Below are 6854 nucleotides of genomic sequence, written 5' to 3' on the forward strand. Positions count from 1 at the left end.
CCCGATCTGACCACTGGCAGGTTTCGCGAGCTGTGGACTCGTGAAGAAATTACTGTCAAAAGCCATCAGGTCTTTAATAGCCTCTGGCCCAGCTGCTGCTTCCCCCTGGCCCTTGGAGGGGCTCTGGTCTGTGGGTAAACAGCGTGGGGACGACCTGCACCCTGGGACCCTCTCTCACTCTCTTACTGCTTCCCCTGGTGTGGCCCAAACACCCCAGCAGTCCTGCCAGCGTGGCAGGACACCGCTGGCCATTACACTCAAGAAAATTAATTGCTAGAGGAGGTGTGACTTTTTAATGGCGTGCAAAAGAAAAACAAGTGGTGCTAAGTGTTTGCATGGGAGTAGGTGCACTCGCACAAGGAGCCTTTTCACAAACTCTATCCCCCATCTAAATTACCTTATTTATTGTGGGTAAGCAATAGTTTGATGTTTTAAGAAAAACCCATGTTTGCTTTTTTGTCGTCAGTTAGCACTGACATGTCAGTACATTAAATATACGGCAACAGCCATCTGACGATTAGCTTAGCATAAAGACTGGAAACAGCTAAAGGTGACAAAATCCAGCAACCAGCACCTCAAAATTTCACGAATCAACATATCTTCTTTGTTTATTGGTACAAAACCAATGAGTAAAAATTGTTATGCGTCTTTCACATGAGTTTATGTGCAGGACTACTTCTTCGCTGGGCAAAAGGCAGAAACTCTTAGGAATTTACTGCTCTCGGGTAAGAAATTCCAGACATAACCCCAAAAAAACATTTTCTTTTACATTTTGTTTTTGTACAGATTAAAGAAAAGAGATATAACATTTCTTTAGTGAGCTTTATAGGTGCTGATAGCTGTTTCCTCTGGTAAGCCTGGCTAGCTGTTTGCTATCCTTAGTTTCCAGTCTTTATGTTAAGCTAACTCATATTCATCATACAGACATCGAAGTGGTATTAATGATTTCACTTACTGCCAAGAAAGCGAATAAGTGTATTTTCCAAAAATGTTTAAAACAAACACAACTAGACCTTTTTACAAACCACATATGTGTCATTAGTGGTTTTGTCTGGAATAGCCAGAACTCTTGAAGTTGTTCTGTATATACATATAAGGCCATATGATATTTTTCCCTTTAGTGAATCAAATGCATAAAAACTATTAAATCAGCCTCCTTTGTTTGCGATGGACTCAACCAGCATTAGTCATTCCTGCCAAACAGCCAACTAAGCAAGATAAAATGTTACGCTCGAGATAGAGTGTCTGCAGTGTTAAGGGAAAACCGAAGGGAACGCTGTCTTCTGTGCTCGTAAGGCGAATTGTGCAGCTTTTCTCATTTATGTGTTCCAGCTGAATGGGGTGGCTGCCAAGTTCGGGATCTGGCCCGGCATCAGAATTTCCCGGGGTGATAAAGAGACTCTTGTTTGAATCACAGTTAATAAACAGTGGGAGAGAAAAAAAACTGTGACACTGAGAGAGTGATATGGGCAATTAGGGGAGTGAAATTTCTACTAGACAAAAGACAGAATTGTGTATGTGGTCATGGCCTTCACACCTCCAAACACCCACTAATTATAGACTAGAAAGCAAAATTCTGAAAATGTGTAGAGCATTCACCATATACAGGTTATATACAATATATGTATACAATATACCAAGTCCACATTTCATGTTCCAGTAATGCAGTAACTTGAAATAGACGGCATCTTTAAAGAGTTACAGTGCTGCATTCTGTGTCCACTTAGCCTTTTTCCTCCAAAACAAACCTGCAGATCTGGACATAACAATATTTGCATTCATTGTTGAATATTTGGGGGGATTAAAACCTCTGGGCTTGGGAGCTGGAGGGTGGGTGTGCATGTGGGGGGTACTCGTCCTTTAATCTCATTCTCACAGTGTCTGCCTTTGACATAGCAGTATCCCATTTGAGCCTGACCAGGGCTGAGAGGGAGAGCCGCGAGGAAGGGGCAACGATGGGAGGAAGAGGGAGAGAAGCAATGAGGGGTACTGGAGGTAGGGAAGGAGGTGGGGGGTTGTCGGGCCTAAACTCAAGGGATTAACAGGGTGACTTCTCCTGTGGAATGTTCCACTGACAGCCAAGACCCGCCCACCCACAGCTGCCTGCTACAGACAGGTGCACGGCCAAGGCGAGGCGGGTGGTGGGTGGATGGGTCAGAGAGAGATGGGGTGGCTGAGATGGTGAGGAGGAAAACAGACTTCCATACGTAGCCACAGACTGATGAGTATATCAATAAACAATTTGGCCAAAGATCCTTATTCAAAGCAAACTGGTCCATCAACCTCAGCCATAGCGTGGAGTGATTATACCACCTGAAAACAGGAATCTATCCATATCATTTTAGAAAGACTATTACCCAATACAATTTTTTTTTAGGTTTTATTCACTTCATAAACAGGCCGCGAATCTGTGGTAAACTAAACTCCACACTTAGCCTTCCTGAACAAGCAAGCTGAATAAGTTACAGATCAATCATATACGCAAACCTCTCTTGATCTTCACTCCAGAACAATGCCCGTGTATTTCAGTCCAGCCATTTAATCAGTGTGCTGTATACAAAGCAGACATGGCAGCATTTGGTAACACGAAGAACAGTAGGTGAATTCATTTGTCCTGCCATAATTTATGTTTGGGAATGTACAAGAGCTTGCCCATGCTTGCTGCACAGTCTTAAGTATTACTTTGTAGAAATGGAAGACAAAGGATTAATTTTCTGCACTATTATTTTCACGTTGAATTAATTCCATATTAATGTCTTTCTTACATCCTCTGGTTGTGTCAAGTAGCGACAAAGGACGATAAACACTGCTGCTGATCTACAACAATCCCATGTTCAGAAGCGAGGAAAAGTCCCTCACACGTTTCCCTTTGAAGTCGGTGGGATTCCTGAAGGTGAGCATGATTGTGCTTCTAAGATGTTTGATTGATAGAGGGTCTGTGAAATCTGACTCTTTGTTTTGCTCTCTCTTTGGTGACCTGCCCCGCCATGTCTCCTTATGTTTTGAGAAGCAGGTAGTCTATCCAAACATCAGGTGAACACCGGGGGACAACACACCGCTCAGGTGGTGGGACTCCAGTCTTCAGAGGTCAAAGGTGACAAACCGGGGTCACTGTGGGATCCAGGTGGATGTTGTGGAGGAACGGTTTCTGGTTTCTCTAGATACAAGCAGCAGAAAACAAAGAAAAAACACAGGTGAGGTGTAAAAGATTTTGACTTGCAAAAATGTTGGACAGTCCACCGCTTTGATCCAGAATGAAATATCTCTATTACAACTATTGGATAGATTGCCATTACATTGTGTACATGGTTCCCAGGGGATGAATCCCACTGGCTTTGATGAGCCTTTATCTTTTTGTCTCGCGCCACCAGTGTGTCAAAGTCTTGTCTTAAGTGAAATCTACCTGAGGCAACGGTACTTCATTTTGTATAGACTTTCATGCTCCCCAGATGATGAATCCTATCAACTTTGGTGATCAACTAACTTTTCTTTTACCATCACAATGAGGTTGACAATTATGCCTCGGTTGCAGTTCGTTTTCCATACTAATGAGCAATTGTTAGCATGCTAACATGCTAAACAAAGATGTGTTAGCATTTAGCCTGACAGAGCCACTACCATGGCTGTAGGCTCTTATGTTATGTTCACACCACGAGCAACAAAAGCAACATAACGGCCACGTGTTGCAAACTACATTGCCGCTGAGTCGCCTTTGAAGTATTGCTCAACCTCTTGATGTTAAATCAAGTCTTGTTTCTAAACTACTCTGGGAACCGGCTAATGGAATTGACGGAACAGTACAGGGGGCAACAAAAACACATGATTGAGAAAAAGTTGAGACAAGCTCCACTTTGATTTGTACAATGACAAGTGTTAGACATCAGTTTGTAGCTTCATGTGACCGGTTTTCATTGAAAATAACTTGTAGCCTGTGGCTCAAAACATTGGTCTTTTTATATACATAGCCTACTACTGATAGACCTACTGTTTATGTGTGTTTCTTATTTTTTTATATTTATATAAATATTTTTTTATCTTCATTTCCAATAATAAATTGTATTACTCTTTCTGTTTAAGTACCCACAAATTCAATAAGGAATTAATACATTTCATACATACAATACATTTGATATTGCAAATATCAAACATTTTGAGACCTAAACTTGTCACGTAACAAACAACAGGAAATGATCTCCACACCTGGATCAAATTCAGTGATGAAGCATCCAGTATTCTTAAACCAAGGCTACTCCAAATCTATGGTGCCTTACAGTCTTTGCAATTATAGAGGCTGGATTTTCAGTTGGCCGCAGTAGTGAGGAAGATGGTGTTGACAAAGCAGGTGTGTCTCTGCCATCCCACCATGCAGGCTGTTTTGGGCAGATCATCTAGGCATGTGTGCAGACCACCAGGCAAGGCTTTGTACTTTCCCTCGAGTCTGACTGCTGAGCTCCGGCTTTAAACAAGTCCGGCACAAAGCAGTTACTCATCACATAACTCTCCTCCGGTCGCTCACTGCACATTACCAGAATAACATAGAGGTAGATTAATAGATCCCTAAATCACACCACTCACAAACATGCCAGATGCGACGGGAAAGCAATTGGACAGGCCAACAGTAAACACATCTCATGATTCTTTCCTTCATCAATCCTGCGTTCTCTGACTAACTCTGCATCTGTAATCACACTATGGTGCCCTCTATTGAAAAGACTACTGCCTTATAAATGTTTCACTTTTATTGGGCTGAAGTCTAATTCTACTAACGCAAAACGTAAATCTAAAATTCTAGCTTGTCACATGAATCCTGAATGCAATATTTATGAGTAAGATAGTGAACATATCTCCTCCTCTGCCCCCCTCCTGCTTCCTTCCTATCTCTGCATATGGTTCTCATGCTGTTCTAATCCTTCTCCCTTGTTTTTTTGGTGGTGAATAAGGTGGTTTAATGATTTATTAGATCTGCCGAATCCAGCAAAGCTACAAATCATAAAGGCCTTGTGGTCACATTGTTCAAACGAGGGGAGCAGTCAGCCGCTGTAATCCGTGCTGAAATGCCCTGAAAGAGGCTCTTGTTGCCGCCCTCCCCCTCTCCTCTCCACCGGCTGGAAAACGTTAGAAGCCAGGTTATGTGAATGTCCAGTGTCGGAGAGCTTCTTAAATGGCATTAGTTTTGAATGTCTGTATCAGAGCAAAGAGCTATTCTACCGAAGCTGCCTCAGATCTGTGTGCTGTAGCCCTGAGAGCGGGGCCGGGGTTAGATGAAGAAACAAAGGAAAGGAAAGGAAAGCTATAGTCTTAGAAAATCTTGTCCAAACATTCATCTTTTACAGGCTCGTCTACTGTAATGCAGTCTTTACAGGTCTCTCGTTATGAACTGTCAAGACCACTCAGATCATCTGGGACGGGTTTACTCAGCGTCTCCAAAGTCAAAACTAAACATGAAGAGACAGCAGTCAGATTTTATGCACCACACATCGAGAACAAACTACCAGAAAACGTGAAGTTTGCTCAACCTTTACCTTTACGTTATGTTCATTTAGTAAGTTATGGTCCCATTTAGAGTCAAATAGACCATAAGTTATGCTTTAGGGCGGGGCTACCTTGTGATTGACAGGTTGCTGCACCTACCAGAGCCGTATCCGGCGTCACTACGTCACTCCTCCACAATAAGCATATATCCCAAAATGTCCAACAAATCATTTAAAAAATATTAGATATATTGTTAAATTGTGTTAAGATTCAACACAACCCCCCCGCCACCAGTCAGACTCAAAGACCAGAGGCGTGGCCAAGTGGTGAAAACTCCCTTTAAAGGTGGACAGGGGATGTCAACAAATGGCAAAGCATGTTATGACAAATTAGACAAGGCGATTGTGGCACTACCATGGCTTGATGATTGCACACAAAGCCATTCTTTGAGAGCTCTTTTTTTCTTCACTTTGCCAGGGATCCAGTCACATCCTTTCAGAGGAGAAGGTCCTGGGGAGCCACTGACACCCCGACCCACAATCAGACATCACGCTGCACCCCCACCGCTCCCATGCCCGGGCACCACCATCCCTATCAAAGGCTTAGCGTGATCTGAGGACAGATGAAGGGGAAAATGGAGGGGAAAAAAATTAGGAAAAGAAAAAAATGTGAGAAGCCAATGAAGTGTAAGGGGACTGAGAATAGCACTGAGTGCAAGCGTTGATGGAACCAGGCCATTATGAATCAAACAAAAAGCCGGTTTCACCCCATAATTCAACACATTTGGAGCACACTAGCCTGAGAAAATAGAAAACCTACTGTCAAAAAATAAGTTGCTGCACATTAACGTTAAGTTTGCATGATTCTTTTCATACATTTTTCCGCCAAAACTGATAAATAATGTAAAACAAATTGGGATTTTAAAAGTTGCTGGATTTAGGAAGGAGAACGACACAAAACAAAGTGGGTTTTGGGAAGAAGAGGCGGTGGGCGAGGGGTTGATGAAGTTGATGGCGAGACAGCATCCGAGGTGTCAAAGCAAACAAGACTAAGCTGAGGGGCCCACAGGTGTGCAGTCTACTCGGCTGACTGCAGACAGGCTGCGGCACAGACAGCCCTGAGCGCCCAGCGTGCATACCATACAGCCGCGTTCCCTGCAGGACTCTCTCTGACTGGGCTCCTCCATCCACCTGGATCGGCTGCACACGAGCGACGGGGGGGGGACCCAACAAACCTTTGTTGTGAGGTGCAACATTCTAAAAATGACACATTACAACACGGAGAAAAAATGTGAGGGGCCTTTACCATTAACATTTCAATGTTTTTGTCTCATATATATAATGAAGGGATTAAAGATTACCGGTATGTTTTGAATTATTTAG

The sequence above is a fragment of the Anarrhichthys ocellatus genome, unplaced genomic scaffold (assembly GCF_004355925.1).
Source record: "Anarrhichthys ocellatus isolate YVR2014 unplaced genomic scaffold, GSC_Weel_1.0 scaffold3, whole genome shotgun sequence".
NCBI lineage: Eukaryota > Metazoa > Chordata > Actinopteri > Perciformes > Anarhichadidae > Anarrhichthys > Anarrhichthys ocellatus.